This window comes from Pleurodeles waltl, chromosome 2_1 (genome assembly GCF_031143425.1).
Source record: "Pleurodeles waltl isolate 20211129_DDA chromosome 2_1, aPleWal1.hap1.20221129, whole genome shotgun sequence".
Taxonomy (NCBI): domain Eukaryota; kingdom Metazoa; phylum Chordata; class Amphibia; order Caudata; family Salamandridae; genus Pleurodeles; species Pleurodeles waltl.
In genome coordinates, this window is record NC_090438.1 from 511,899,929 (window position 1) to 511,924,926 (window position 24,998).

A 24,998-nucleotide genomic window follows, 5' to 3' on the forward strand; every position below is an offset into this window, starting at 1 on the left:
GTGAAAAAGTGCTGACATTGCGCTTTCATGGGGGTGGCAATAAGATTAAGCCAGAGCTATCCTCTTGGCTGGAAGACACTCTGTGCTACCTCTAGGTGCAACTACCATTTATGATCCGCAACATGTCAGTGGCTGAGTTTGTCCACCCTGGAGTATAGAGATCCCGTCAGGTGGTTTATCACCAGAGAAATTCGTTGTTGGTCCAGCCACTTCCAGAGGCGCAGAGCCTCCTGACAAATGTCCTAAGACTACCACCCACCCTGCTTGTTGCAATATCACATTGCAGTGTCGTTGTTCATGAGCACCTGCACCAGCCTTCTTCTGAAGGCGGACAGGAAGTAACGGAAACTGCGCTTCTTTGCTGATGCCCCCCACTTTTTGCCCTCTTTTATAACTACTAGATGCTGATTTTGTACTCTGACAGTGCACTGAAGCCTGCTAAACAGGCCTCAGTGCAAGTGCTCTTTCCTTAAAACAAAATATTTCTAACTCTTCCACAATTGGCACAGGCTTTTAGCATCTCTGTAAGTCTCAAGTAAATGGTACCACTGGTACCTAGGGCATGGCTACTAAAGAGGGTCCCTATGGACTGCAGCATAACCTATGCCACCATACAGTAATTGACCCACACACACATTCCACACAGCCTGCCATCGCAGACTGCATGTCAGGTTGCAAGCCTTGAGTGAAAACACAAGCTTGTCACAATTGTTCACATGGAACTCATTTATATATATATAAATTTGTTGAATTAATCCAAAACCATAAGCTTCAAACCAGACAGGATGTTTCTGTTATGAAGAAATCTGTATGTAAGTATCTTAAATAATTCACCAGTATGTATAATCAAATCCAAATGTAATTTATTTAAAAAACAATAAATCGTCACTTTTTTGTGAGTAGTTGGACAGAACCCCAAGTGAGAAAGACCAAAACCGAAAGAGGTAAGCAAAGGTGACTAGCAGTGAAACAAAAATGTATATTGGTATGAATCAAAGAATAGCCAATTTAAATATATTTATTCCCAACAATACCTGAAGACTTTTCTGAAATGTTTGTACAGTTACAGGTCTGCCTTTGAATATCTTTGACGATGTTTCAACCCTGTCTAGGAAATTAGGGTCTCATCAGGACTTAAGGATGACCTGGGGAATGGTCAGGATGTCTAGTAGGCCAAACAGATTGTAAGAATTGGCTGTGCTTATGGGATGATGCAGCAAGACTGTTTCAAGCGAGGTACTCAGCTCTGCTCCAGCATGCTTAGAATTACCATCCAAATTACAATTGTGGCCCTCAAGAGCAGGTTCACATAACAGGAATTGAGTGGAGGTCAATGCTTCTAGGTACCAATAATAGGGCACAACTGTGTATAGGATTCCTCCTCTAGGCCAGAAATAACCCTATTATTTCTGGCCTAGAGGAGGAATCCCTGATCCAGGGTTCTCCTGTAACAAGCACCTTCCCTCTGTTCCTGTATCAGGAATGATTACTCTATTGCACACTCCATATCGCCTACACACAGGTGCAGGTTGCAGAAATTTCAGTGCAACACTTTTGTCTTGTTGGGACACTGGGCCTTTCCAAAATGGCTGACAACTAGAGGGGAAGAAGCTTACAGCCATTAGTTCCTTGTACAAGACTCTCAGAGCCCAATATGGGAGTAGAATCCACTGGGGGAATGATGGGAACGCATAAAGGAGATTAAAGTCCCAAGGAAAGCAGAAAAAGTCTTCCAGAGCTCCTTGAAAAGGAAATTGAAGGGCACAAAATATGGGACACTGAGCATTTTCTGAGTTGGTGAAGAGCTCCACTCAACTGAGTGATGATCCCTTGAGACACCGCCAGATGAAGGAACCATTCGGAATAAATCACATAATGTCATCTCTAGCTTAAAAACACCCTTATGATGAGGGAACCCACAAGGTGGCTTGCTAAAAGTGAAATCCTGCCACTTGCAGCCCTGACAACAGACTCAGAGCCTTTAAAAAGAATGCATAAACCCAAGCTGCGCTGTTAGATCCAGTAGCACTTGGCAGAGTGTTATTGGACTGAAGAGGTCTCAGCAAAAAGTAGAGACAATTTCAAAGCTAGATGAATTGCATGCAGCTTGACTAGGTTTGTGTGAAAGTGCTGTTCCAACGGAGGCTTCAGAACTCAGAACTCCCTTGTTCTAAGGACGGTGCATTAGTCACAATCATGGCAACTGAAGGAGAGCAGACTGCTTTGCTGCAAGTCAGATTTCTGTCATACATCCACCACCTCAGATGCTGAGAAGCTACCTTGGTGATGCCTCCAGTGCTTTGCCCACTAAGATGTAAGTTTCAGTGAAGAGCCCCTATAGGTCAACAACTAAGTCTAAACTGACCAAAAACCACAAAACGGATATCACTTGAAGAGCGTTCTTCTGAATGTCCTGGACTTGCATTAGAGGTGGGAACATTTTCAAAGCTACTTTTTCCAGAATAGCCCGGTGAAGGGCATTCTTTGCATGGGTTGGAGTTGTGACCTCAACCCACTGATTGAGAACCCAAGGTGGAAGAGCAGTAGCACTGTTTTCTGCAGGTAGTCCATCATCTGCTGTGGCAAGGTCGCCTTCAGCAGCCAATCAGTGAGGTTTTGCAGTGCATGTATCCCCAACCTACAACGATGGGCATCGACCACTAACATGGAATTTGTAAAGACCCACATCCTGCAAGTCTTAGGACACCATCCATCCCTCTTGATCCAAGAAAAACTGAGTAAGATGTAGCATTTTGAAGTTCCCTTACTTTATGGTCGCTAAGCTTCAGGATTAGGTGGTTGGCCAGAACTTTCTTGGGAAAGGGAAGTAGAGGGACAAGCAGTCTTGCTCAAATTCTCGTTTGGGCATGAGCTCTCTTGCTCCTTTAGTGAACAAATCACCTCCTCTCCTGACAGTATCCAGGATTGATCTGTGGAAACCACTAGGTAAAAAGGAGGATTGCTGGGAGAAGGGATTTGAATCAGCAGGGCCTACCCAAACTGAACAATCTGTAGGACCTACCAGTCTGAAGTGATGCAACACCAGTGATATTAAAGGGCAAATTAAAGAAGTTTTATTAGGCTTGAGGAGGAGGAGGATGTCTGCTGCTGGTACTCCTGACCTTTCGCACTGCATCTTCTCTTGAAACATCAAATGTTTTGCCTGGGATGTTGAAAGGGTTATAAAGTTTGTGACAGACAGAAAGGAAGACCTCCCTCCCCCGAGGAGCTCTAGAACTTCCAGTAATAATGTTGGTGAAACTGGTGTATGAAGAAAACAAGGCACAGGTAGCGTGCCATAGAATGTCTCGGCTTGAAATCCTTCAAAGCAGAATGGGTCTTTTCAGTGAAAAGGAGGGGGCCAAGAAAGGGCTTCAATTAAGTGCAGTTTGGACGTCTCCCAAAAAGCCAGAGGAGCAAATCTAGGCATGTCTGTGAAAAGTCACAGTGAATCCCACAGAAGGGGTAATCAAACACATTGAGTCCAGAGCAGAGTGCAACATCTGTTTGGTCACATCCTGAACATCTGGAACAGTTTAAAAAAATGCAACACACGTCTTTTTTTAGAGAGCAGGAAGAATCTTCTGCGCCATTTCTCAGTGGGAGACCGGAGGCATTCAAGAAGTCCATTGCCAAACTGCTAAAAGAAAGGTCCTTTTTTGACCATGAAATCAATTTTCTTTGACTCCCTATCTGGCAGAATGAAATAAAATGTATTAGGATTGAGTATACATTAAGGTTGCCTGCACTATTAGGTTTTCTGTTGTAGGGTGTCGCATCAAGAATTTGGAGTGCTCAGGGGGTGGTCTGTGACATATAGACCAGCTCAGATGAAGCTGCCAAAACAGGGTCTAAAAGGACATACATAAAGATGTGGAGAGGGTCAGAAGGTGGTCTTGGATGCTGGATTTATGTGAGCACAAGCTTTAGGCCCTCATTACAACCCTGGCAGTCGGTGATAAAGTGGCAGTAATACCGCCAAATTATGACCAGGGTGGAAACAGCTCAGACAGACAGCCACTTTAGCACACCGACCGCCATGGCGTAATCAACAGGCACCACGGCAGTAGCCGCCTACAGCCAGGTGGAAGTCAATGTTTTGCCCACTGTATTATGACACATCAATCCGTCACCTTTTCTGGGGGGGTACCAAAGACATCAAAAGCCTGGCAGAAACACTGCACAGAAGGGAAACAACTCACCTGTGGAGACTCTGGAAAGAACCACGCCGCCATGGAGTCTGAGCTGCATATCTTCCCATTGCTCTTCTAAGTCCTGCTCCACCACGAACATCCACCCCGGCAAAGACGACCACAGTGAGTACTGCCTCCTAGCACACAGGGGAGGGAGGGAGGAAAACGAGAGTGACACACACACGCAACACCCCCACCCCCCCATAAACACAAGCAGATGCAGTAACATAACATATTTACCCCTCAGGAATAATGCAAGGACAAGAGCAGTAAATCAAAGTGAGTGTAGTAAGATAAATATAGTAGAAATACGTGCATCCAAATCCGAAACTATATACATATTTACAAATGAAGGGACACTGCCCAGTCCTCAATGTTTGTGGGTCACAGGGCAACAGGGCCACAATACAAAGTCTAAGGCCCCACTTGTCTCCTGCAACAACACAGAGAGAACACTGCAGGGGCATCAGTTCGAAAACAGGCAGGCACCTCAGGGGGACGGGGAACGTCGGGGGCACCTCAGCTGGAAGATGGAACAAATCCACTGGTTCTGGAGGGGCAACGTGCCCTGTGTTTGGTCTTGGGGAGTGCAAGGCCACAGTCTCTCAAGTGAGTGAATTGCCCACATGTTCTGGACGGGGCAACATGTCCTGGGGAGTGCAAGGCCACAGTCTCTGAATTGGGTGACTTGCTCACATGCTCTGGAGGCAAAATGAGCAGTGCACTTGATCCTGGGGAGGATGGGTTTGGTGGGTGGCTTACACACTGGTCCCGGAGGGGGAATAGTGGCCTGTGATCTTCATCCTGGGGAGGATGGGGTGAGTGGATGGTATCTCTACTGGTTCTGGAGGGGGCATTGTGCCCTGTGATCTTCATCCTGGGGAGGATGGGGTGAGTGGATGGCAGCTCCACTGGTTCTGGCATTGTGCCCTGTGATCGTCATCCTGGGGAGGATGGGGTGTGTGGATGGCATCTCCACTGGTTCTGGAGGGGGCATCATGCCCTGTTATGCCATTCTTGGGGAGTGCAAGGTCACAGCCTCTCAGCTGGGTGTCAATCCCACAGGATTTTCTGGGGCAGCTCACACAACAGCCCATGGATACAGGACTACACACTGTCTGCCGGCGGTGACGGTTGCTCAGTGGTGGCAGTGGTGGTGCTGCTGCTGGTAGTGGTGGGGGGAGGCTCCGGCCCACCCCCTGCAGCCTTGAACGGCTGCCCACTGGTGCTGCTGCTGGTGGTGCTGGTGCTGCTGTTGGTATTGGTGGGGGGAGGCTCCAGCCCATCCCCTGCAGCCTCGGATGGCTGCCCACTGGTGCTGCTGCTGATGGTGCTGGTCCTACTGGTGGAGCTGGTGGTGAGGGGAGGTTCCAGCCCATTCCCCGGCAGCCTCAGACAGCTGCACCACCATGGTTGGTGGTATGGGCTCTGACTGAGTCCCAGCACCAGGCCCCTTGTCCTTTCTGCCAGCTGGTTCAGGCCCCTTGCCCTTCCTGGCAGCAGCTTGGAAAGGGACGTGACAGGGAGCCCCTTCTGTGGCCATGAAAGGGTCAAAAGGCGGTCTGTTGTAGAGGAGGGGAAGTGGAAAGGCTGAGGGACCGCGCCATAGCCCGGGATTCATTGAACCTCTCCAGCACCGAGGTTGCCTTGTCTCCATAGAGACAGTAGCCGACAAAGGGCACACCCGTAAGAGTCTGTTGGACATCCCCTGAAAAATCAGATGTAGGTAACCAGGCGTGGTGCCTCAAGGCCACCATAGTCGCAAATGATCTACCCAGACTCGGTCATATCCAGCCCACATCGAATAGTGAACTGTTCCGCGTTTCTCCCATCAATGACAGCTTGGGCGACGATAGCATGGGCCTCCTGCGGTCTCTGTGGCAGAACTTGCGTGACCCTATCCCACAGAGAGTGAGTATAGCAGCCCAAAAGGCATGCGGTGTTCACTGACCGCAGCGCAAGACTGGAAGAAGAAAACATCTTTTCCCAAATTGATCCAGCCTTTTTGATTCCCTATCTGGAGGTACAGAAGGGAATGCGCCAGAGGATGAGGGTGCCTGGATAACAAGGCTCTCAGGCGTGGGGTTTTGGGATTGGAATTTAGGGTAGTTCTGGGCGGGCCGATGGCGGCGTGCGATTGTCCTGTTCACAGGAGCCCCTGTGTTGGGTCTGGACCAAGTAGCCAAAAGGACTTCGGTGAGGGCTTCATTGAAAGGAAGAAGAGGCTCAGACGTGGAAGCCCCTGGTTGAAGCACTTCCATCAGGAGATTAGACCCTGGCACTTACTAAGCACTCTATAGCACATGCAGTATAGTGCCTGCTGTCAGTTCTACCTTCTAGTTTTGCTGCCTTCTGTCTCCTGGTTTTTGCCCCCTTCCTAGCTTGCTGTTTCAGGCCCCCACTGCCTCCCCTGTGCCCTGCCTGCTCTTTCTGCCCTATTCATGCCCCCGTCCTGCCATTTTTCCTGCTCTGCTCCCCCTCCCGCCCCGTGCCCCGCCCACTCAGGGGCCTAATTAACAGTGGTCGCTGCATGACCCCACTGAGCAGGCCACTCCACCTCCCCTTGCACTTTCTGCTAAGCACTCTATAGAGATTGCAGTATAGTGCCTACTGCTGCCTCTGCCTCCAGGTTTCCTCCCTCCCCCCCCTTCCTGGCTTGTTGTTTCAGGCCCCGCCAACTCCCCTGTGCTCTTCCTGCTCTTTCTGCCCCTGCTCGGGCTCCCCTGCATCCCACCATTTTTCCTTCTCTGCTCCCCTCCCAACCCCCCTCCAACCCCAGGACCTATTTAATGGCGGTCGCTGTACAACTGCGCCCAGTGCCAGGACCCCTTGTCCTCCCACCATCTGCCGCTACGCTAAAGATGAGCTCCTGGACCTCAACACTGGACGCCAAGACTCCTGCTGCTGCACAGCCTCCCCGCCCTCGGCCTAAAGATCCTTTGCCTCCTGCCACTGCCACTTCTTCTGCCTCACAGGACCACCTACCCACACAGGACCCAACACCACTACTTCCAAGAAGACCACTACCAACCCAGAGCCATTACACTGCATCCTGCTCAATGTCTGCTCCCTCAGCAAACATACCACGGATATCTGGGGCACCATCAGCATCCTCACCCCAGACGTTGCCTTCATCACCAAAACTTGGCTCAACCCCACCTCCAACCTAGACATCAAAACCACCACCGACAGATACAAGATGATACAGCAGGACTGCCCCAACAATCATTGAGGAGGAACTGCCAGAATCTTCAAGGAAACCATCCAATGCTCTGCCAGAATGACAACCCAACACCTGTTATACAGCACCTTAACTTCTTACTACACATCGATCACAAGACAACCATAAGGGGAACCCTCGCTTTCAGGACCCTGACCAGCTTTCGGAGATGCCAACAGAAACATTATCGCCCACCCCCGTCATCAACTCCCTCCAGTACATGCTGCTAGGCAACCTCAACTACCACATCAAAGACCCCAAGGACGCCAACCCCACATCCCTACTGGAAAACATCAACGACATCGGACTCACCCAGTTAGTTTCCAAATTCACCCACAGAACCCGACACCATCTTTTACTCCAGTGACAGAATCAAATTCACCCACAAAACAACTCTCCTAGACTGACCACACAATAATCCACTTGACCATCACCAAGACCCAGCACACCATCACCAAGCACTGAAATGCCACCCACCACAGCTTGGGAAAAGAAACTGAGAGCCAATGGACATAGGCTCTCAGCACCACACCACCTGAAATGTCAGCCAACCTTGCCCAGACTGTCCACAACTTCTTCGCCTGGATCAGCAAATGTGTCAACAAAGTCGCCTCACTGAAACCGGCAAAATCCAACAGAACATCAAAACAAGCCAGCTGGTACACCCGGAGCTCACAACCGCCAAGCATAACTGTCTTCTACTCGAGAAATGATGGCCCATCTCCAAGGAGCTCTCCAACAGAACACCAAGGAGGCAAAAAGAACAGCCATCACTGACCGCATCGATGGCGCAACCGACCACACCAAGGAACTCTTCAAGATCATCAAGGAATTCTACAACCCGACTGCCACAAAAAACACAATACACCCCTCTCAACAACTCTGTGACTTACTATCCGACTACCTACATTCAAAGAAAAATTGCCAATATCTACAACAACCTTTACCCTCAAACCACTTAGATCAGACCTGACAACTTCATCAAACCAGCAAAGCCCAGCCATAATCACCTGGCCCTCACTCGACGTCCAGACTACTGCTACCATCATTTCCCCCATCCATCCCGGGACACCCACTGCCCCCTGCCCCCACCATCTGTTCAACCCTGGATCCAACTTAATAAGCTTTGAACTAACCAACCTCCTCAACATTTCCATTGCCACAGCATCCTTCCCAAATGGATGGAAGCACGCAGACATCAGACCCCTCCTAAATAATCGCTCAGCTGACCCCAGTGACCTCAAGAACTACCAGCTTGCTTACGCAGCCAAAGTACTCAAGAAGGCCATCAACCAACAGACCACCGACTGCCTAGAACAGAACCACCTACTCGACGCATCACAATCTGGCTTCTGGGACAACCATAGCACCGAGACCGCACTTATTGGCGCAACAGACATCTGAAGCCTCCTCGACCAAGGAGAAACAGAGGCTTTGATTCTCCTCAACCTGTCTGCAGCATTCAACGTCACCCACCACACCCTTATCGACAAACTCCACAACATAGGAATTCAATAACACACTCTCAAGTGGATCACCTTATTCCTCTCAAGACGCACCCAGAGCATCCGCCTACCTCCGTTCTCATTCTCTCTCAAAACATCATTTGCGGAGTGCCCCAAGGATCATCGCTCAGCCCCACCCTGTTCAACATCTACATGACCCCCCCCTCACGGACATCGTCAGAGCCCACGGACTCAACATCATTTCCTATGCCGATAACACCCAGCTCTTCCAATACCAAAGCCAACTTTCGCAACACCATTGGATGAGAAACAGCTGCTTCAAACTCAACTCCGACAAAACTGAGGTACTGGTCTTTGGAAAGAACACCTCTGTCTGGGAACACAGCTGGTGGCTGGATGAACTCAGACCCATTCCCACACAGATGGACCACGCTCGCAACCTCAGTATAATCTTGGACAGCCAACTGATCATGAAGCAACAAGTCAATTCAGTCATCTCCTCCTGTTTCCACACCCTTCGCATGCTCTGCAAGATCTCCAAATGGATGCCAGTAAACACCAGAAAGGCAGCCACATAGGCCCTAATCACTCGCCGCCTCGACTACGGAAGCACACTCTACACTAGCATCCCTTCTTAGTTCCCTAGAAGACTCTAGACAATACAGAACACGGCAGCCAGACTCATCCTGGACCCCCAAGCATACCCACACCACCCACACCTCAGGAAACTTCACTGGCTTCCTGTTCAGGAAAGATGCCAGTTCAAGATGCTCACACATGCCTACAAAGTCCTCCACAAACTGGGACCGTCCAACATCAACCACAAGCTGAGCTTCCATCTTCTCGTGAGACACCTGTGCTCCTCCTCCTAACTCACCGAAGTCCCCAGCATCCTTCGCACCTGCAGTGAGGGCCGGGTATGCTCCTACATCACCACCAAAGCCTGGAATAACCTCCCCCTCTACCATCAAATAGCACCCTCCATGGCAGACTTCAGAAAACAACTCAAGACCTGGCTTGCCAATGCAGAAGCAGCAACCTCAGTGCCCAGATGCCCCTAGGGGTGTTAGTGTTGCTCTTTAAAATGATAATTTGTTGATTGAAACATGTGGTGAGAGCCACACAAGTCACCCCATCCAGGGCTCCCCTAGATGTCTAGTTTTAAAACATGTACAGGTTTTGTAGGTTTCCCTAGGTGCCAGCTAAGCTTGGACCCAAAAGCCCCATTAGGCGTATTGCAAAAAACAAGTCAGTTTTCAGTGTAAAAATGTCATGTGTTCAAGTTGCGTTTTGGGCTGCTTCCGGTCACAGCCATTTGGCCTATCCGCATTAGTGAGGTACCATTTTTAATCGGGAGACTTGGGGAATGCTGGGTAGAAGGAAGTTTGTGGCTTTCCACAGATTCCAGAACTTTCCATCACAGAAATACGAGGAAAATATGTTTTTAGACAAATGTTGACATCTGCAAGGGATTCTGGGTAACAGAACCTAGTGAGAGCCACACAATTCACTGCATCCTGGATTACCCTGCGTGTTTAGTTTAAAAAAATGTACAGAATTGCTAGGTTTCCCTTAGTGCTAGAGCCCACAATCCACAGCAAGGCACATTGCAAAAAACAAATCAATTTTCAGTGGAAAAATGTGATGTGCCCATGTTGCGTTTTGGGCAGTTTCCTGTGGTGGGCACTAGGACTACCCACACAACTGAGGTAACATTTGTATCAGGAGACTTGGGGTAACACAGAAAAGCATAACAAGTGTTGTTACCAATTGTCTTTCTCTGCATTTGTGATGCAAGACAGTGTGTAAGAAGAAGGTCATTTTTGAGTAATGCTCTCCAATTTACATGCTAATATGGGTAGTTCCAAATTCAGCGATGTGCAAATAACCACTGCTTCTAAACTCCATATCTTGTGCCCATTTTGGAATAACATAGGTTTCCTTGATACCTATTTTTCATTCTTGATATTTTACCAAATGAAGTGCTGTATATCCGGCTCACGATGAAAAACCATTGCACGGTGCAGCTTAGCTATTGGCTCTGGAAAGCTTGGGTCTTGAAGAACCTACAAGTCCTATATATGCCTGAAACCAGAAGGGTCCAGCCGACGTAACACTATATTGCGTTTGAAAATCTGCCACACTTAAAAAAACGTACAGATGAAAACGTAGACACAAATGGCTGTTTTTTCAACTCAATTTCAATATTTTTTTTATTTCAAGTGTTACTTTATATAGAGAAACCTTGAAGGAGCTACAGAAACGACCCCTTGGTGAATTCAAAATCTTGTATATTTTGCAAAAATGTGTAACTTTCCAGGATCCACCAATAGTTTTACACCCACTCCTGTCACTAACTGGAAGGAGGTTGAAAGCACACAAAATAGGAAAAATGGGGTATGTCCTAGTAAAAAGCCAAAATTGTGCTGAAAAATTTGGTTTTCGGATTCCAGTCTGCCTGTGCCTGAAAGCGGGGAAGATGGTGATTTAAGCACCGCAAACATTTTGTTTATGCCATTTGTAGGAAGAAACACTTTCTTCTGCAGCACTTTTTCCCATTTTCCCCCCAAAAAACAAAATCTAGCCACATTTTGCCTAATTTCTCAGCTCCCTTCTGGGAAATCCACAAACCCCGGGTACTTCTAGAATCTCCAGGATGTTGGAAAGAGGCCTAGCGGCAAAAGGTTTATATGATGGCTGTTTTGTTGATATCGATTTCATATTTTGTGCAAGTGAATCTAGTTATAATTTCTGATATTTGTAAGTATTTGGGTGTTTCACTCTAATTTCTTGCACAATTCAAACATTGACTAAAAACACATTTTACTCACATTTCTGTGATGGAAAGTTCTCGAATCTGCAGGCAGACACAAACTTCCTTCCACCCAGCATTTTTCTAAGTCTTCTGATAGAAATGGCACCTCATTTGTGTAGGTAGGCCTAGTGGCTACAACAGGAAATAGGCTAAAACATAACATAGATATATCAAATGTTTCCATGCAAAACTGGCAGTTTTTTGCAAAGTGGCTAGCTGTGTTATTTGAGCCCTAGCTCCCTGGCACCCGGGGAAACCTACCAAACGTGTTAACTTTTTAAAAGCCAGACACCTAGGGGTATTCAGGATGGGATGATGTGGGTGTCTCTCTGTGGTATATGAGCAGCAGTGTGATGATGGAACACTATGTCATCAAGATGACATAATTGAGTTCTGTCAAAGCTGCGGAAGAATAGCGAAAATTACTCAAGGGAAGAGGTCAGGTGGATGGATGAGGTTTTCTTTAAAGAATAAAGCTACTTTCTATAAGAACATCCATCTATATTGGACCATTTGTTTATTTATAGATGTTACACTGACGTAACCGCTGTAGGAAAGTACCATCTTTCTTGGCATGTTACCCCCAATTTTACATGTATGTCAGTCTGGTTTTACCGGTCTCACTGGGATCCTGCTAGCCAGGACCCCAGTGCTCATAGTTTGTGGCCTAAATGTGTACACCTGTGTAGTGCCTAACTGTCACTGAGGCTCTGCTAATCAGACCCTCAGTGCTCATGCTCTCTCTGTCTTTAAATTTGTCACTATAGGCTAGTGACTACATTTACCAATTCCAATTGGCATACTGGACCCCCCCTTATAAGTCCCTAGTATATGGTACCTAGGTACCCCCGGCATTGGGGTTCCAGGAGATCTATATGGGCTGCAGAATTTCTTTTGCCACCCATAAGGAGCTCAGACAAACCCTTACACAGGACTACCACCGCAGCCTGCATTAAATAACGCACATGTTATTTCACAGCCATTTTCACTGCACTTAAGTTACTTATAAGTCACCTATATGTCTAACCTTCACTTGCTGAAGGTTAGGTGAAAAGTTCCTAAGTGTGAGGGCACCCTTGCACTAGCAAAGTTGCCCCCACATGGTCCAGGGCCATTTCCCCGGACTTTGTGAGTGAGGGGACACCATTACACGCGTGCACTACATATAGGTCAATACCTATATGTAGCTTCACAGTGGTAACCCCGAATATGGCCATGTAACATGTCTAAGATCATGGAATTGTCTCCCCATTCCAAATATGGTATTGGGAAGCCAATTCCATGCATCCTGGGGCTCCACTATGGACCCCAGGTACTGCCAAACCAGCTCTCTGAGGCTTGCACTGCAGCTATAGCTGCTGCCACCTCACAGACAGGGTTCTGCCCTCCTGGGGTCTAGGCAGCCCAGTCCCAGGAAATCAGAACAAAGCATGTCCTCTGAGAGCAGGGTGTTACACTCTCCTCCCTTTGGAAATAGTTGTTACAGGCTGGGGAGGGGTAGCCTCCCCCAGCCTCTGGAAATGCTTTGAAGGGCACAGATGGTGCCCTCTTTGCATAAGCCAGTCTACACCGGTTTAGGGAACCCCAGTCTCTGCTCTGGCGCGAAACTGGACAAAGGAAAGGGGAGTGACCACTCTCCTGTCCATCACCACCCCAGGGGTGGTGCCCAGAGCTCCCCCAATGTGTCTCAGACCTCTGCCATCTTGTTGTCAGAGGTGTGGGGACACTCTGGAGGCCTCTGAGTGGCCAGTGCCAGCAGGTGACGTCAGGGACCCCTCCTGATAGGAGCTTATCTGGCTTAGTAGCCAATCCTCCTCTGAGGGCTATTTAGGGTCTCTCCTGTGGGCTTCTCTTCAGATTACGACTTGCAAGAATCCAGCAGGACTCCTCTGCACTTCTCTCTTCGACTTCTGCCAAGGATCGACTGCTGACTGCTTCAGAACGCCTGCAAAACTGCAACAAAGTAGCCAGAAGACTACCAGTGACATTGTAGTGCCTAATCCTGCTGGCTTTCTCGACTGTTTCCTGGTGGTGAATGCTCTGGGGACTGGCTGCCTTCACCCTGCATTGGAAGCCATGAAGAAATCTCCCGTGGGTTCACAGAGTCTTGCCCCTGCTTCAGCACGCACCAAACTACAGCTTCACCGGTACTCTCGGTCCCCTCCCATCCTGACGAGCATGGCCCCTGGAACACAGGTGGTGGACCCAAGTGAACCAGACTGTCCAGGGGTCCAACTGTCCGAATTTGGAGGAGGTAAGTCCTTGCCTCCCCTTCCCAGACAGTAATCCTGTGCACCGTGTGATCTGCAGCCACAAGGGCTTCTGTGCACATTTCCAAGAAATCCTGCATGCACAGCCGAGCCTAGGTCCCCAGCACTCAGCCCTGTGATGCTCAGCTCCCTGAGTTGACCTCTGGTGTCGTGGGACCTCTCTTTGCAGTGTTGAGACGACTGCCGTGTTCAGTCTTCTTGAACCTGTGTTCAAGGACTCCTGCGGGTGCTTCCCTCCTTTCAGTGGGATCTGTACGTTGCTGAGGGCCCTCTCTGTCTCCCTTCCTGAGTGGCAACATCCTGGTCCTTCCTGGGCCCGGACAGCACCCTTTTTCTTCAACTGTGACTCTTGCAGGTAGCAAGGCTTGTTTGCGGTATTTTGCCAAGGAAACAACTCCACATCCTCCAGCACGCCATGGGAAATCTTCTGTAAAAAGCAGAACCTCCTACCTCCTTTTGTTGGTGCAAAACCAGCATCTTCTTCCAACCGGAGGCAGCCATTTTGCACCTTCATCTGGGGTTTAGTGGGCTCCTGCCCCCCCCCGGACACTTTAGCGACTCTTGGACTAGGTCCCATTCCTTTACAGGTCTTCAGGTCCAGGAATCAGTTTTCAGTGCTTTGCAGTCTGTTGTGGTCCTTGCAAAATCCTTTATCATGGCTTTAGTGTGTTTTGGGGGAAATAGTAGTACTTTACTCCTGCTTTCCTGAGTCCTGGGGTGGGGTCTCCTTTACACCCTTGGTGTTTTCTTACACTCCCAGTGACCCTCTACACACTACACCTGCGTAGGGGTGCATTTGTGGTTCGCACTCCACTTACTTAGTATATGGTTTGTGTTGCCCCTAGGCCTATTGCATTGTATTGTGTTTTACAGTGTTTGCACTACTCTCTGACTGTTTTACTTACATGATTTGGTTAGTTGTGTATATTTTGTGTATATTACTTACCTCCTAAGGGAGTATATCCTCTGAGATATTTTTGGCACATTGTCACTAAAATAAAGTACCTTTATTTTTAGCAACTATGAGTATTGTCTTTCTTATGATATAGTACCTATATAATATAAGTGGTATTGCAAGAGCTTTGCATGTCTCATAGTTCAGCCTTGGCTGTTCTGCTATAGCTACCTCTATCAGCCTAAGCTGATAGAACACTACTTCACTCTACTAATAAGGGATAACTGGACATGGAAAAAGTGCAAGTACCACTGGTAACCACTACAAACCAGGCCAGCCTCCTACAACTGCCAGGATACAAAAGATCTCAACGCATCTGGAAGAAATTTTCATTTGCATCTGTCTAGCTCTGATCTACAGCGTAGCTACAGAGGAAATGTAACATTTTCGCTCGGGATGGTGAGACCAAACAAGTTTATGGGATATCTCAAACAAGTGGGATATCTTCCCTAAAACGTCTGCACACTTCTACTTCAGAGCAGGCCTTTGTAAAAGATCATGACTGCAACTTTAATGCCTCTGACTGATTGGATTTGTGTGTTTGATGTTTTCAGTGGATATTCTGACATAACAAGGCTGTGTTAAATTTTATTTAAAAAAGTGATGTTGTTCTATTAGGTTCAGCAGATTTCCTCGCATGTAATCACTTAAAGGATCAATGGCCGCAAACGTGAAACACTCGTGAGCACTTCAAGAAACAACGGCTGTAACTGTGACACACACTGGTGGGCGTATGCCTTACTTGTTGGCTGATCCATACACTCGCTGTGTTCCCGTGTGGCTCATCAGCAAGCTTGGCAGCACAAGCTCGAATTCATGTGCGCTTCAATCACTCTGTTGGCTTGAACGTGTGTCTTCTTGAGGCTGTGCCTATGACTTAGTGCTTTTTTCTATGACGACTGAACACTTATGAAAGTTTGCCTGCTGCAGCAGCACTGTTTCCTCTGCAAACCAGTTCCGGAAGTCTTCATGACATCATAAAAAGACAGCAAGGCTAACCTTAAACTGCACTGACATGCACAGTAATTCTATGTCAGGACCGGAGGTTACGATTATGCTTCTCTTTCTATGCTTTTAATTTTTTGCATCCAATTAGAAAACAAACCAAAACATCACATCCTGTGACACAGTTCTCACATGATCACCATAGAGCCTAGCCCTATATAAACCCCTTAGGAATATAACTCCTCCTCTTTCTTTGCTGCTTTGCAGCCGGTTAAGTGTCAATTCTACTATTTATGTGTTTTTAAGTGCTATGGGAAGCGCATTGTGTTTGAGCGCTTTTGTGTATTTCAATTACCGCTCACCTGCGACACACCCCTGTTCCGACTTTGTGATCGGACACTTCCGATCTTATTGCGCGTACCATGCGCGCGTCCTGTTTGGAAGAGTTTACCTCCCCGCAAGGGTTTCAATGACCCTCGCCTTTTATTGTCTGTGGAGTGGGAGGAGGAGAGTGAGGACAGCATGTCTTGCTTGACGTGCTGTCCTCTTTCTATTTTTGGTGTGCCTGCATCACGCGCGTGCATGAGTCTGACTCTGTCGGCTCATTCCCCTGGGGCTAGGAACACGAGAGAGACATATGTTCTGTCTCTTCCAGGTTTTCACCTCTGCTCACCGTCAAAGGCCCGATTGTCTGTCGCTTTTGGACTGCAATAATAATAATTATTAAGCTTTGCCTTTGTGAATGCTACTTTATTAGTGGAATTTTCCTCTATGTAAGCAGGCCTCCCTCCACTTTTTACTATCGGTTTGGGGCTTCCCTGAGCATATTAGCCTGCTTTAAAGTTATCAGCTTGCCTCCCCACTTCATTTGAAGTTCCTATTGGCAGTTCCTCTGCCCATTTTAAAACTCTCACCTTTGGTGACCTGACATTTAGCACCATGGCAGGCTGTGAAGGAGAATCGGGGGAAGGTACCTTTTATGATGACTCTGTTGGGTCGTTTGAGCAAGACCTTGTCTATGCCCCTGATGCTGGTGTTCGGCACACTGTCAACATGGCCTTAGCCCAAGTTATTCAGCTGATTTAACATCACTTATTGGGTTTTTCTGAGCAGCAGGGCTGGATCCCACAGTCTAGCATACAGGAAGATCTGCCGTAGATCCTAACGACTCAAGTTCTGTTGCAAATCCTCACCAAGCTGATTTTGAACAACTCATTCAAACCTTGAATAAAGAGCATGGTTACTCATCCTCACAATAGCTTCATCTAAGGGATGAGAGTAAGCAGGATTCAGATTCTTCGTCTTCCTCTAACAGCCCGAATAGGGACTCTGATTCTCCTCCTGAGAAGCGTAAGGCCAAATCCCGGCATACTCTAGCGTCTTCTCAGCCTTTGAAAGTATTTACTTTTGAATCAGAGGATATAGTTCATCCTAGATCTTCAGCCTGGACTCTGCCTTCGGAAGTAGTCGAGTATGTTCAGGCACACATTCGCCATTGTTTTGATAAAGATGTCCGGTCTCGGCTAAGATCTGAATGTCCCAGGCCTGATTTTACCTCAAAAGTTGCTGAGACTCCGGAGATAGACCCCACCCTTGCAACCTATCTTAAGGAATTCTCTAAAGACCCAAAAAAGGGCATTGATTGTGCCTGGCGAGGTTGTCAGGACAAACTCCTGGATGTCTCAGGCCCCCTCACCAAGATTTTGGAGCTGGGTTTTCAGGCTAAGGCATCAGGTACTCCTGTTAATCCTGAAGTTCTGGTTGGTTGGGCCCAGAGGGCCTTTTGTTTTCTGGTAAACGCAAACTGCGCCATATCCAGTGGTGGCGTTCCATTTTAATCAAGATGAATCCCAAACTGACTGATCTGGCCCCGTCTGAATCAGATCATTTGGTGCAGGGTCTGCTCTTTGGATCTCCTTTTCTCAAGGAACTTTCTAAGTTTGCGTCCACTTATGCCAACCGTGACAAGGCCCGAAGCTCCATAAAGAAGGTTCTTCGCCCACTTTTTTCCAGGGCCAGATGCTACAGAGGGCGAGCCTTCGGCCGTAATTATTATCAAGGCACCCCGCGAGGTTCCTACCAACATCCTGGGGGGGGGGGGGGGATATCAGGATTCCTCCTCCACCTTCTACCCCACCAGGTCCTGTGGCGGTCGCAATCGATTCAGGAGAGGAAGATCTAAGGGATCCTACATCACCTATCAGGAGCCCCGTACTACAGGTGAGACTCATTTTGTTTTCAGAACTAATTCTGAGGGGCAGGACAGCCTTGTCTGTTCACAATTGGCAAAAGATCACGCAGGACCCCTGGGTTCTAGAGTCTATTCAGGGTTTCAAACTGGAATTTTACAATTCTCCTGTTCAGGGGGTATTTACCCCGGAAATGTTTTTTTTCCCTTCAAGATCAGGAGTTCATCTCTCTGGAAGTCACAGCGCTTCTATCCAAAGGACCCATAGTGGCCTCCTCTCCTCATTCTCACTATTTTTTCAGTCCGATTTTACTGGTAGAATAGAAGGGCGGCGGTTTCCATCTGGTTCTAAATCTAAAAGATTTCAATGGCTGGATTGTTTATCGCCACTTCAAGATGGAGGGCATTCACTTAATAAGGGACATCATAAGAGAAAAAGACTGGATGGTCTGCATAGACTTAAAGGATGCTTACTTGACCATTCCTATTTTTCCTCCTCATTGGAGATTTCTGCAGTTCCTATGGCAAGGCTGTTGTTACGAATACAAGGTGCTTCCTTTCGGCCGGTCGTCGGCACCTTGGGCTTTCACGAAGGTGATGTGCCCAGTAGCGGAATACCTTCAGGCCAAAGTGGTTTGTCTGATCATATATCTTGACGACCTTATCATCTCCTCTCAGTGCCTTCTTCTTCTGATGACCCATTTGGAGTGGGCGATCTCCCTCCTTAAGGATTTGGGCTTCGTCCTTAACAGTCAGAAGTCCATCTTGGTTCCCTCCCAGAGGTTGGAGTTTCTGGGTTTTCATGTAGACTCGGTCCCAGCTCAATTGATCATTCCTCCTTCCAAAGTCAGCAACATAAAGAAGGAATTGAGGAGATTGTTGTCCAAACAGATGGTATCTTTGAGGTGTCTAGCTCGGATGGTGGGCCTCCTTTCCTCGTCCATTCAAGCTATATTTCTGGGTCCTCTTCATTACCAGGCCCTTCAGCGTCTGAAGATATCCCATCTTCAGAAAGGCCTCAGCTATTCTGCCCTAGTTCCCCTCTCATTCGAGGCCAGGGCGAGATCCGTTGGAAGCTCAATCATATGGATGCTTGGAATGGCAGAGCAATCTTTAGCTTGTCTCCGGAGATCGTGATTGAATCCGATGCCAGCCGCTGGGGCAGGGGAGCTTGCTGCGGCTCGACAGTCACGGGGGATTGTTGGTCAAGGGAGGAGTTGGATCTTCATATCAATTGCTTGGAACTCGTAGCGGGTTCCTTTGCGATTGGCAGCCTCTCTCCGGAGAAGTCAAATTGTTGCATACTTCTCCGAATGGACAACAGGTCAGCAGTCTGTTATGTCAACAGGCTGGTGGGGACAAGGTCAAACCTTCTAGAGGAGATTGCCAAGAATTTTTGGCACTTTTGCTTTCAGCATCGGATTTTGGTAATAGCAAAGTATCTTCCGGGTCAGAGCAATACAGTGTCCGATTGGCAGTCTAGTTACCTTCGAGACTTCAGCGATTGGAGACTTAACCCGAGAATATTTCATCCTCTCCAACGTCTGTGGGGCTTGTTTGCAATGGACCTCTTTGCGTCTCTCCTCAACTGGCAGTTCGATCATTTTTTCAGTTGGTGCCTGGATCTTGAGGCTCAGGCAACTGATGCATTTCAGCAGACATGGTCCCAGTTTCTGGGATACGATTTTCCTCCATTTGTGATGATATCCAGAGTTCTGACTCCGGTTCATCATCAGAGAGCAGAACTGGTGCTTGTAACTCCCCGCTGGAGAGCTCAAGCTTGGTCCCTGTAGTTCTGGAGATGGCCTGCTCTTCTCCAGTTATTCTTCTGCATCGTTGGAACCTATTACTAGACCCGCTGGGTCTTCCCAATCCTCTAGTACAATCGCAATTTCTAATCCTCTTCAAACACGTTATTCTATCCTTTGGGATGTTAACATTGTATAGGGTTTTTTAGAATCTTGGCCTGCCAACAAGTACCTGTCTAGGAAGCATCTATCTGCTAAACTTACTATGTTGTGTTTGGTGTCATGCAAAAAGGTTTCTGATGTAAGGGCTTTAGACCTGTCAGTCAGAGTCTTTTCTACTGAGGGAGTCTCCTTCAATATTTCCCGCCGTACCAAATGTAATACTAGTTCTGTTTTTATCCTAGTTTCTTGGATAATTCTAAGTTGTGTGTTGGGCAATGTTTAAAGGCTTATGAGGTAAGTACAGCCAAATTTCGCCCTGATATGGGTGGTCAATTATTAATTTCTTTGTTAAAGCCTTTCCCCCCCAGTATCTTCGGCCACTCTGGCTAGATGGATGCGGTGGCTTATGAGTGAGGTGGGCATTGATATTGCTCGGTTTAGGGCCCACTCTGCGAGAGGCGCCACAGCTTCTAAGGTGTTTTCTTTAGGATCTCGCCTAGAGAACATTTTGAGAGTGGCTGACTGGTCTTCTGAGTCTACTTTTCAAGCTCTCTACTACAAGCCTATTTTAGACATCGCAACAATTATTCTAGATCAGCTTTAAACTAGCATAATCGGAGCCTCCGGTCCTGACATAGAATAAAAACAAATTCTAGCTGTAGCGTCAAGAATTTTTCAATTCTATTAAGGACACGGATATAATTATGTCACGCATGTTATTGATATGTCTTATTTTCATGCTGTTTTATTTTTTTTACCCGTCCATTTTGAAATGATTTGTCAGGTCAATGGGTATAGTCCAGTGTTTATGGCTCAATTTATTTGTTTGCTTTTAGGTAATGAAGACAAGTGACTCCAGATTCTTCTGAAATTTATGTTTTCCGGTCATCGGAGATCTCTGCCTTGGAGTTGTTTGGTTGGTCCCGTCGTTGATTGGACTTTTACTGGAGCGTTGGTCCTGTGTGGTTTGCAGTTTCTTACTCCTGTTGGGGATTGTTCTTGAGCCTTTTACTGTTATAGGACTCTTGCAAAGAAAGAGGAGGAGGTGTATCCATAAGGGGTTTATATAGGGCTAAGCTCTATGGTGGTCATGTGATACTATGTCACAGGATGTGATGTTTTGTTTTGTTTTCTAATTGGCTACTAAAAATTAAAAGCATATAAAGAGAAGCATAATCCTCGCCTCCGTGTCCTTAATAGAATTGAAAAATTCTTGACGCAACAGCTAGAAAAGTGTAACACCAGAAAAAAAGGGTCTGATGGTTGCAAAGGATGAACTGAGCACATGCAAAACTCTTCTGTTTAGGGTAATTTGGCTTCTGCCCCCGTGCAGTCTCAGAGAAGAATTAATAACCGTGGTTCATGAAACTCATAAAGGTATGTCTAAAAACTAAAAGGTTTCAGGCATCCTATTGGTGGCCAGGAATGGACCCATTCAAATTGAAAGGCTTGTTCCAAAATGTCTTTTATGTGCATGTGCATTAAGTGATAAGTCAAGGGAAACTAGGACACAACTCACGGAAGTTAGAATATCCAACAGGTCTGTGGAAGGACATGGCTTTAGACATCTTGGGTCTGATTCATGGGGGAGAGACAACTAATGTAGGTAATTGTAGTGACATACTTTTTGAAGGTGGCCAAAAATGTGTCTGACAAGTGCAATAGAAACTAGACATATAACAATTTTTTAAAGCAATCTCATGGCAAGGGAAGGATGTAGGAAGCTGGCTCTGTATATACTATATCAAAATGAGAGATAGTGTGCACAGAGTCCAGGGTTCCCCAGAGGCTGACAGAGGCAATGATAGATAATACTAATACTCTATTTGTGGCAGTGTGGTCGAGCAGTTAGTCTTATCAGAGGGTAGTGTTAAGCATCTGTTGTAAACACACACACAAGCAATAGAAGAAAAAACACACTCAATGACTTAACACCAGACCAATAGATTTTTATACAGAAAAATATCTTTTGTTAATTTATTTCTACAACCACAAGATTCAGTTTGCAGGTAAGTACATAAAATGTAAGGTACTTTGTATAGCTAAGTTCAGGACTCTGAATCAAATCGACAATACATACAATTGTCTTAAAAATGGCAAAATGCTATTTTAAAAGTAGACACTGCAATTTTCAACAGTTCCTGGGGGAGGCAAGTAAAGTACTGATTCTGAGGTAAATAACAAACATACAGGTTTAGTCTCCAGGGCATAGGCAGCCCACCGTTGGGGGTTCAAAATAACCCTAAGCACCCAGTACCAGCAACACAGGGCCGGTTAAGCGCAGAGGTCAAACAAGAGCCAAAATAACGTGGGCCTCTATAGAGACAGGGGGTACTTTGGTTCTGGTCTGCTTGCAGGTAAGGACCCACGTTGTCGGAGGGCAGACCAGGAGGGTTTAGAGGTGCACTGGAGGATCCCCAAGTAAGCACCAGTCCCACACCCTCAGCGGCACAGGGGCGGCCGGGTGCAGAGTGTCAACAGGGCATCAGGTTTCCAATGAAACTATGAGGGGACCCCAGTGTGCACTTAGGAGCTGCAGGCAAGGCACAGGGGGCTTCTAGGGCAAGCCACATATTAGATAGGGTGGAGGGCCACCTGCTGGTCGTAACTGCACTGGTGGTCGAGTTCTCTCGAGTCTAGGGGCTGTGGGTGCAGTGCTTCTCCAAGCGTTGGATATCTTTGTCCAGGGCAGTCGTGGTCAGGGGGTCCTCGGGATTCCCTCTGCAGGCGTTGTCGTGGAGGTGGGGTTAGACGTGAGCCCAGGATGGACACTTGGTCAGAATGGTCTAAGGATCGTCTCTGGGTAGTTGGGCCACCTGGACACGGGCTGTGGGTGTCGGGAGCAGAGTGGTTTAGGACTCACACTTCTGTCCACATGAGTTTCTTGGTCCTGTGTAATGCAGGCAGTCCCCTGGAGGCTTTTCAGGGGTCACTGGACCTGTAGAACGCGTCACTCTTCTTTTGCAGCTTTTTGAAGCAGGTGACGGGCCGGTAGGACTGGGGCAGAGTCAGTTGTTGTCTCCTCTTCTCTGCAGGGATTTCAGCTCAGCAGTCCTCCTTCTTGTGAGGTCGTCAAGAATCTGGTGAGCTGGGTTCAGGAGGGCCCTTAAATTCAAAATTTAGGAGTGTGTTAAGGTAAGGGGACAGTAGCCAATGGCTACAGTCCCTGAGGGTGGCTACACCCTCCTTGTGCCCACCCCCTTTGGGGAGGGAGCCACATTCCTAGCCCTATTGGTCCTAATGCTCCAAAGCAGGATGGAGGATTTCTCAAGGAGGGGATCACTTCAGCTCTGGACACCTTTGGGGTGGTCCTGGCTGAGGGGGTGACTCCTTGTTTTTCCTAATTTTCCCTCTGGACTTGCTGTCAAAAGTGGGGCTTAGTTCAAGGGGCAGGCATCTCCACCAGCTGGAGTGCCCTGGGGGCACTGTAATCGGAGGCTTGACCATTTGAGGCTCACTGCCAGGTGTTACAGTTCCTGCAGGGGGAGGTGTGAAGCACCTCCACCCAGGACAGGCTTTGTTTCTGACCACAGAGTGCGGAAAGGCTCTCACCCCATGTGGTCAGAAACTCGTCTGAAAGTGGCAGGCTGGTCATACACTGTTCTCTATGGTGCAGTCTGTGTGCATCAGTGTAGGTTTATTGTGCTGAGAAGTTGGATACCAAACTTCCCAGTATTCAGTGAAGCCATTATGGTGCTGTGGAGTTGTAGGAGGCTGGCCTGGTTTGTAGTGGGTACCTTTGGTACTTACACCCCATACCAGGTCCAGTTATCCCTTATTAGTGAAATGTAGTATTGTTCTAGCAGCTTAGGCTGATAGTGGTAGCTATACCAGAGCAGCATAGGGTGAACTAGGAGACACGCAAAGCTCCTGCAATACCACTTATAGTTACACAGTACTTATACACAAGTAAAGAAAATACTCAGTGTTAACAAACAAAAAGGTAGTTTATTTGGGTGACACAAGGCCAAAAATATCTTAGAGGCAATTCTCCTTCTGGAGGTAATTATTATACACAATATATACACTAGGCACCAAAATAAAGTAAGTAATTAGTCACAGGACAGTGCAAACAATAGGAAATGCTATAGAATGGAATGGGAGAAAATAGGTCTAGGGGCAACACAAACCATATACTAAGAAAGTGGAATGCGAATCACAAATTTCCCCTAGACGTGTGTAGTGGGTAGAGAATCGTTGGGAGAGTAAGAATACAGCAAAGGTAACTAAAATACCCTACCCCAGAGCCCAGGAGTAAAGTACTGCAAGTTTCCTTAGGACACACTATAAGTCGTGATTAGAGTTATTGCAAGAACCAAGCAAGACTGCAAACAACAAATGGTAAATTCCGGGACCTGAAGACCTGCAAAGGAAGGAGACCAAGTCCAGAAGTGGGAAGAAGTTCCAGGAAGGACAGGAGCCCCAGCCAACCTAGAAGAGGGCGCAAAAGAAGAGTCCCCGGTTGGATGAAGACTGCAGAAATGCACCCAAGGAAGATGTCAGAGGGTTCCTGCATGAGGCAATGGATGTCCCACAAAGACATGTTGGATGCAGGTGAGTTTTGGCACTGGATTAGTCCAACAAGCCCTGGTTCCGGCAAAGTCACGTTTTGCATCAAAGTGGTGCTGTCTGGACCCAGGAGGGACCCGGGGGCCTCAACTCTGCGTGAGGAGGAAGAGGGGGCTCTCAGCACTTCAGAGACCCCTCAGTCAACCAGACCGCATCCACGGAAGTCCCAGGACATGGGGACAAAGGCGGCGCAAAATGCGGTGGTTCAACATTACAAAGGAAGGTCCCACGCCACCGGAGGTCAACTCAGCGAGTTGAGTGTTGCAGGATAGAGTGCTGGGGACCTGGGCCAGACTGTGCACGAAGGAATTTAGCAAATAGTGCACAGAAGCCTCAGGAGGTGAAGAAGACACAGTGCAAAGGGGTACTGTCGTACTTGGGGAAGGCAAGCTCTCACCTCCTCCAAATTTGAACAGTAGGACCTTAGGACAGTCTGTGTCAAAGGGGTCCACCACCTGTGTTCCAAG